At 39.1% G+C, this 8,660-nt stretch overlaps 1 pseudogene; it reads right to left on the reverse strand.

Moving 5' to 3' along the window:
* Window positions 1-3,367: 3,367 nt before the first annotated feature.
* LOC115067256 lies at window positions 3,368-3,900 on the reverse strand (annotated as a pseudogene).
* Between the last annotated feature and the right edge of the window lie 4,760 nt (window positions 3,901-8,660).

An 8,660-nucleotide genomic window follows, 5' to 3' on the forward strand; every position in this document is an offset into this window, starting at 1 on the left:
ACAGCAATTTGTGTGTGCTGGGAACCAAACCTGGCCTCCCACCACCAAAGAGACACAACATTGAGGCTGAACATGATGCTCTATGGGTATCTAAATTACAAACTCCACAAGCAGTCCATGGGGCTTCTTGCTCACAGCAGACACCTACCTCTTCTTCCTGTGTATATCCCTCCTCTGTCTAGATGTTTCATGAGTCTTTTCTATAGCTCAGCTCCCACAATGGAGTAGTGTCATTTTAGCCCAGTGTTTTTTTTTTCTCTTGAAAGTCATGGAGTGCTGGCACATCATCCCTGCTTACTCTTGTCCAATCAAAATTCTTAAGTAACAGTTTCTCAAGGTAGCCAGCCTGAAACTCCATCTGTGCAATGAAATACATGACTCACCTGGACACAATAACTTCATCTGAGATGCATGCTGTGGTTGGAATACTCTATCTTGGTGTTTAATCTTGAAAGAGAAAGGCCCAGAATTTCAGAGAAAAGTGCTTCAAAACTTTGATGAATGAAGCCTATTCAAGAACATCTCAATTCCTTTGGGAATTAAAAGGAACTAACTGAATAAACAGGCACCATTCAATGGGCAGGAAAATGTTGTTGATGACATTTGTAGTTCTAGAGGATAGAATGCAATCCACTAAGGGAGAAAATAAATCAATGATCCAACCCAGTCTTAAGGCTAAATTACCATAATGATTGGCAAGCAAACTACCTCTATTGGCCCAGTATTTCCACTGTAATCTGGGAGTAATCAACAGCTATCTAATTGGGCTTAAATTAGCCCTTTCAGTGGGGGTGAGCTCATGAGTGGCACTGTGATTATAGCCAAATACACATGGCTGGAGAAGTCATAGATCCTAGAGAAAACCTGATCTCTGTCAAATCTCTGGACCAATGAAATGTCTTACCATATCCTAAATTTGAATTCTTATATTTGCAGCCAATTATACAGTACTTCTATGCATCAAAGAAGCCTCTTTTTGCAACAGATGGTGGCTAAAGTACAATTCCACAACTGGTAACACACAAAGAATGTATGTCTGAGAGATGCACATCCCTAGGAGACATGTCTACTGTGGAACTTCTATACCTAAGACCCACAGAACATAGTGGAACAGGGGGTAGAGAGAAGGCTAGTACAACTAGTCACTCAACTCTCACCAGTGGAACTTCCTTATAAAACAGTGTGTGACACACAGAAGGCCACGACTGGTTAAGTTTCAGAGAATAAGAGGCTTCAGAGTTGTATCCTTGGATAGGACGCATATATTAAACCTCATCCAACTATGGCTCAGAGAATATTGCTGAGGAGGAAGAAAGATTGCATGAGCCATTCATGAACATGAGGCCACTGGAATCTTGCACAAGTGAACTTGTGACAATGGTGGCATCGAGAACATGACCAATGTCAATTCAATTAAACCAGGGCCTGGAGGGGAGGGGAGAAATTGTGGCAGGTAGCACTAGACTGAGTACTATTGAGACTGAATGCTGCTGGGTGTGGGAGAGAATGCCTATTCCTCTGTCCTGGAATAACTATTATCTGTGTTTCTTCTTGCTGGATTAGTTATTAAATAAGGACATATTACAGAAAGTATTAATACTGCTTCTCACTTGTTGGACTGAAAAATTAATTTTAGTGTCGTGGACTTGAACATTCATCATTACTCAACCTTTGGTGTATTTTTGTGTTGCAAACAAGCAAGTTATAATTTATTAGTAAAACTTGTTTGCAAATATTTTTGTTATTTTTCTTTTGAATATGATGGATGTCAGTCCACTGAGGATTTGTATGCAAGATTTTGCTTAGGTCTTCATGATTGGGATGGAACTGATAGAGTAACCATTTGTATCCATTGTGACTTAATAAGTAAGGACAACAGTCTGAACCTCCTGATGTGCTGATGTCACACACCATACCAGAGACTTGGTGATACTTGGCCCTTGTGTGGGTCTCTGCCACCTGACCCCACTGTAGAAGCCTAGTCATTCCTAAAGCCTGCTGTGTATAATTTGTTTTGTAGTTACAGCCACTGTCTATTTTGAAGCTTTTAAAATTGTTTTTGTGGTGAAGCTGTTGTTTTTGTTGGTCAATACCTTGGCTCTATTGTCCATTTATGGTCATGACTATTTTAACTTCCTATGGAGGAGTTTATATTGTATTAAGTATACCATTTTAAAATGAGTTCTATACCTTTTTATTTTCCAAAATGATATTGAAAAATGTAAATATTGTGTTGTGCACTATATAGTGAAGGAATGTAATAAAGATGTATCCTTATATTTACAAACATCCCAGTCACCACTCACTAAAGAAGCTTATTTTGCACCAATTGGAGACTATTACTATTAAATTCCTGGTCGGCAGTGATCCTCCCCCCAGTGCAGTAAAATCTCGCAAGACAGGCCCCTTGGGCCTCTTGAAAACAGGAGTTGAGTCAGCATGAGTCAGCATCATCTGTTTCCCCAGAGTCACCATGAGTCAGCATAGTCTCTTTCTCCCTGATAAGTTTCACAATGTGACTCCTGCTTCCCCTTGAATCTATTTATCTCCCTGACAAAGTTATTTTTATCTTTCCTGCTTTCCACACCCATATAAAAGCCTCCAGTCAGCAGCTTGTGAGCTGGTGGCTTCCTCACTTAGAGCCACCCTGTGTGATCTTCCAAATAAATCCTGTCCTGCAAGAGTTCTTGTCTGTCTCAGTTTTTTTAAAAAAAATTTATTATTTTTATTTTATGTGTATGAGTGTATTGCCTGCATGTATGTAAGTGTACCTATGTCATACAAGACACAGGGAGGTCAGAAGAGGGCATACGATCCCTGGAACTGAAGTTACAGATGATTGTCAGCTGCCATATGGGTCCTGGGAATTGAACTCAGGTTCTCTGCAAGAGTAGTCAGTGCTCTTAACTGCTGATCCATCTCTCCCACCCCAATTTCTCTCTTTCTGATGGTTTTAGTAAACAACATAAAAGTTCATTACCTATATTACCAAAGATTATCTTTCATGGTTTCAAGAACTATGGGGTCTAAGGAAACACAAAATTTTGAATTGCTAATGCTTGAGAGAAAACTCTGGAGTGACAGAACAGAAGGAGTAGTGTTGGTGTAAAAATTAGGATGATTTTAACAGTGAGGTTCGGTGTAGAAAGCTAGCAAGCCACCGGCTACTGACAAGTCAGACACAAGATCAACTGGCACAGAAAAGAGTCCTGGAGATTAAAGGGTGTCTGGCTTGGTCATATCCGGGTGCTGTCTTCAGTAGTCATGGGCAGAAAGTTCTTCAGAATGCCAATAAGTCCATGGGATAAAGACTGTCTTCAATAAGGTAGACTTGGTCTTCTTCTTGGGGTCCCTGCAGAACTGCATATCAAAAAGCTCCCATCTTAGAGACATGGAAGGCAACCAAGCTTAGTGAGTGGATCTTCTTTTTCAAGTGAATGCACTTTGTTACAGCCACGGCACACAGAATCTGCAGCACCAAGACAGCAATCGAGAGTCCATCAATGACATGCTTAGCAGTGGTCGCCTGTGGCTTTGAGTTGGAATCGCTTCAGTATGATTGCTCCAAAGTTCATTGGAAGATATCACAGTATCATTTCAATCTGTTGAGGTACACAGTGGTGTTCCTGTACCTGGTACTGTTGGCTGTACTTCTGTTGTCTGAGGTTGAAAAGGTGTAGTAGGTACTGGTTTGGGGGTTTGTGCTTGTGAAGGTGTTGGAGAAGAAGAGGTGGGGTCTCTTGTTGACCTTGGAGCTTGCATGGGTCCTGTAGGTATAGGTTTTGTTGTGATTGTTGATCTTGTAGTTGCAAATCCTGTAGTTGTAGGTCTTGTCATTGTAGGTATCTTTGTGGTTGTGGGTCTTACTGTAGTTTGGGAACTCCTTGTAGTTGTGGACATTGTTGTTGTGGGTATCTTTGTGGTTGTGGATCTTACTGTAGTTCTGGTTATTCTTGGAGGTCTTGGAATTTCAACTTCTTTCTTGGATACCAGGGCTGACCTTAGGCCCAGAACCACCACTGCTTCCTGATCCCTTGCATCCAGATGAACCCCTGTGTCTCAGTTTTTACCTATTGATTACCAAGTACCACAGCTGGTCACACACAGACATTGTCTATGAATTTTCCAGGCCTAAGTGACACATCTACAATGCAACCTCTATACCTAAGGCACATGGAATATAGAACAGGCACAATGAAGACAACACTAATGAATCTCTCAGTTCTCATTAATGAAGATCCCTCATGTAACAGAGGGCTAGGAACACAAAAAGTCAAAAATGGCCAAAATGTAGAGATAAAGATTGTGCAGATTGATGGTCCTTGGACAGAACTCCTATATTAAACTTCCTCCACCCAGGGCTCAGGGACCATTGCAGAAAAGTGGGAGGAAGGATTGTAAGAGCCAAGGAGGAGGTGCATGATCATATGGAAACAGAGTATTACAAGATCCTGGGACCCTGCTCATATGATGCTATGGCAGTAGTGTCAGTATACACAAGTGCCATGCAAACTCAGGCAGACAAAAGCCCAGTATAGAACTGGAGAAATGAACAGCAGACCTCAATCTTAGCAGAAGCATTGGTCACTGATTACTCCTAGGTGGGGAAGAGTTTAATCTTCCTAAAACAAGAGACCCTAGATAGGCTGACTTGACCTCAGTGGATGGACTTGCACTGGGGAATGTCTCAGATCAATGACTTAATACAGTGAGCCTTTACATGGATAACATATTGTATGGGTTCAAATGGTGGGGGTCTATGGGAAAGGACCGGTGGGGATGGGGGTATAAAGATGCTTAAGATTGTCTCAGAAAGCACCACAAAAGCAACACAATTACAGAAATGAACACATAACTTTCAATAACCCCAAATATGAAAGGTCCCAATTCTCCAATATAAAAGACAGTGACTAGCAGACTGAATTAGAAAACAAGAACTTCTTTTCCTTGCCTGTAAAAAGCACTTTTCACCAGCAGTAAGATCTTATCTACCAGTTCTTGGAGATAACCAAGAGATTTGGGAGTATCCTTTGTTGTTTTAAAAGGGAGTCTCCTGGACCACATTCACCAACCACTCAAAGAGAAGTTTCTTCTGGTTTGCACTGTGTTCCTTTCCAAGCAGCTCCCAGGTGTACATATGCCTTAATGTTTAGACACCGTATGTGAATTTCCATGGTGTTTCCAGACATGACATTTTTCTCTGGGATTCCTAGACCACAAGATTCATTCATCTCTACTCTTCTCCTCCATCTGGTGTCCCTTCTCCCTCCCCAGTTCAAGTACCCTCAGTATCCCCACCCTACCATCAATAACACCCACCTCCTGCCATCACCCGTCTCCTTAATTCCTTCCCTGCCCCCAAACACCATGGCCCCTTGCATGTAGGATACAGGACTTAGAGCAAGGGAGCAGGAATTGACCTGGAAGCCTTCTACATGAAGTTTAGCTGTCATAATGCAAGATGATAATATGCAAAATGCCAATGCAGAGAAACAATCAGTGGTCCAACACAGCCCTAAAGCCTAATAACAGTAACGACCAGTACAGCAAACTACCTCTATTGGTGCAATAGTGTCAATGTATTTGGAGGGCAATCAACAGCTATCTAATTCGACTTGAAACCCTCTCAATGGGAGTGAACTCATGGGTGGCACTGTAAACTTAGCCAAATACACATGGCAGGAGAGGACATAGCTGCTCAAGAAGACCCTTTCTCTTTTATATCTCTAGACAAATGAAATTTCTTACCATATGCTAAATATGGATTCTTATAATTACAGAAAAGAATACTGTATACCATTCATCAAAGAAGCTTCTTTTTGAGACAGGTGGAGGCTATTGCAGAACCACACAACTGGTCAGACACAGAGAATATATGCCCAAGAGATACCCAGTCCTAGGTGACGTATCTAAATGGAACTACTACACCTAAGAATCATGGAGCATTGCAAAGTGTGGAGGAGGAGAGGGAAAGCTAGCGCATACTTCAAATGTGATCAGTGAAGACTTCTTATACAACAGAGTGTGATGCACACAGAAGGCTACAACTGTCCAACTTTAAAGACTAAGAGGCAGTAGAGTGCATGTACCTGGATAGGACTCCTATATTAAACCTCTCCTACCCACAGCTCAGAGACCATTGAGGAAGAAGTTGAAGAAAGACCATAAGAGCCATGGTTGGTACATGTGCAAAGGGAAGCAGAGGCTTTCAGTCAATGGGAAGACACATATGAATTTATGGCAGTGGTGTCATCAAACACAGAATCCAAGTCAACTCAATCAGACAAGGGCCCAGAGTGGAGTGAGGGAAATGGTTGTAGGTGGACCCAAGTCTGGCAACTATTCGAGACTGATCACTATTGGATGAAGGAGACCTTCCTTATGATCTTGATAGGTTGATTAGTCTCCAGTGGATGCATTTCACTGAAGGACATCTGGGTTCAAATGCTTGACTGGATAGGACTTAACATGTATAATAAAATACATTAGGTCTGTTGGGGGGTTAAGGGTATGCAATGGGGAAAGGATCTAAATCTGATTAAGAACTCTTGCATGAAATGCATGAAATTTCAATGTTTTTGAAAAGAGCAAAACAACGTATACAATCTATGAAAATGAAACTGAAGGATCATTTGGTAAGAAGAAATCAAGGAAATCAAATATTGTTATAGAGGAATAAAATGAAAATATAGCCTTTGAAAATCATTGAGACACCATGAAGTCCAATGAGCAACTGTTAGGGTACTGAATGACTACATAAAATTTTTGAGAAATCTGAAATTAATAACTTAAATAATTAATTCTTTAGAAAAACAGACAAATTGAATGCCAAAATAATGGGCATAGGCAGGTATAACTAATCAAAATCAGGGCAAAAATTAATGAAACAATTCACAACAATATCAAAAACAGAATGCAGATCATCAATGAAACAAAAAGTTGGTCTTTTGAAAAGATAAGCAAGATAGACAAATTCTTAGGCAATTTAAAAAGCCAAGAGAAAAATTGAGACGATGCCAATTAATGAAGTTAGAAACGAATGTGGAGACATTGCAAATATACCAATGAAATTCATAAAATTATAAAGACATGCATTAAAAACTCTTATTCCTCTATATAGAAATATCTAGAAAAAGTGGATGAATATTTATATAGAGCAATACACAAAAATTAGTCCAAGAAGAAAGAAATGAATTAAACAGGCATATAGTCAGCAATCATATTGAGGTAATAGAAAATAGTCTCCTAACATAAAAAGAAAGGAAGAGAAAGAAAGAGAGAGAGAGAAAGAAAAGAAAGAAAGATAGAAAGGAAGGAAGACCAGGGCAATAGGAATTCTCTACAGACCTTTAGAAGAACTTCAAAGAAGAAATAACATCAATACTAGTCAATTTATTAAATGAAATAGAAAATGAATGACGGCATCCAAACTCTTTATAAATCTTGAATTACTCTGACAACAAAATTTGATAAAGACACAGGAAGAAAAATACAGACCAGTCTCTGTGATGAGCATATGAGAAAAAAATTCTCAAAAAAAAAACCCTGGAAAATTGGTTTCAAAATCACTGGAGTAATTCCATTCATTTTAGCACTTCCCTAGCTTTGGCTCTTACAATCTTTACTCCCTGCCACTACCCTAATGTTTCCTGAGCCTTGGTAGGAGAAGATGTGACTTCGATGTCCCATTTAGAAGTCCGATGAATGGCCACACACAAAAGAGTGTATGGGTAGGACAAATTGGACTCTATAGACTTTAACATACAAGGACACAAAGTTGGGTAGGTAGAAAAGAAAGGGGGTCTGTGAATAGTAGGGGTATGAGGGATAAATATGATCAAAATATAAAATATAAATTCTTAAAAAATCAAATATATTATATATAGGAAAATATTCAAGTTCACCAACAAAGTTGGCTTTATTCCAGAGATGCAGTGATTGTTCTACAAATGTAAATCAACAAATTTTATCCATTACATAAACCATATGATCATCTCAATAGGTGCAACAAAGGTCTCTGGAAAATAAAACATCTCTTCCTGATAAAAGTCTCAGAAAGATGAAGGATAAAGGGAGAATATATCAAAGCAATAAAGGCTACATATGATAAACATAACCATTATCATGATAAATGGAGAAAACTCATAGCATTCCCACTAAAATTAGAGCATGACAAAGATTTCCATTGTCTCCAATTCAATGAAGTGCTTGAAGTCTTAGCTCCAGCAATGACAAAAGAAGGAAGAAAGAAGTCAAAGTATATGTATTTGAAGATAATAATGATTCTATATATAAGAGAACCCTAAGACTCCAACAAAAACTTTGAGAACTGATAAACACTTTCAGCAATGTATCAGGACACAAAATTAATATACAAATACCAATTAAAATACATTAAAAATATAAGGAAAACTCTCACAGTAGCCAATAGATAATAAATAAAAATACCTGAGAATAAACATAATTCAAAGAAGCAAAATATCTCATCAATCAAAAATTTGTGACACTAAAGAAAAAAATTGAGGAAAACACTAGATAGAAGGACTTCTCGTGCTCATGGATTGTAAGAAATAGTACAGTGAAAAGGGCCATCCTACTCTAACAATCTATATATTCAAAGCAGAACATCAAGACCATTCTTCACAGACATAGAAAAAACA

The sequence above is a fragment of the Nannospalax galili genome, unplaced genomic scaffold (genome assembly GCF_000622305.1).
Source record: "Nannospalax galili isolate Female #2095 unplaced genomic scaffold, S.galili_v1.0 scaffold1045, whole genome shotgun sequence".
NCBI lineage: Eukaryota > Metazoa > Chordata > Mammalia > Rodentia > Spalacidae > Nannospalax > Nannospalax galili.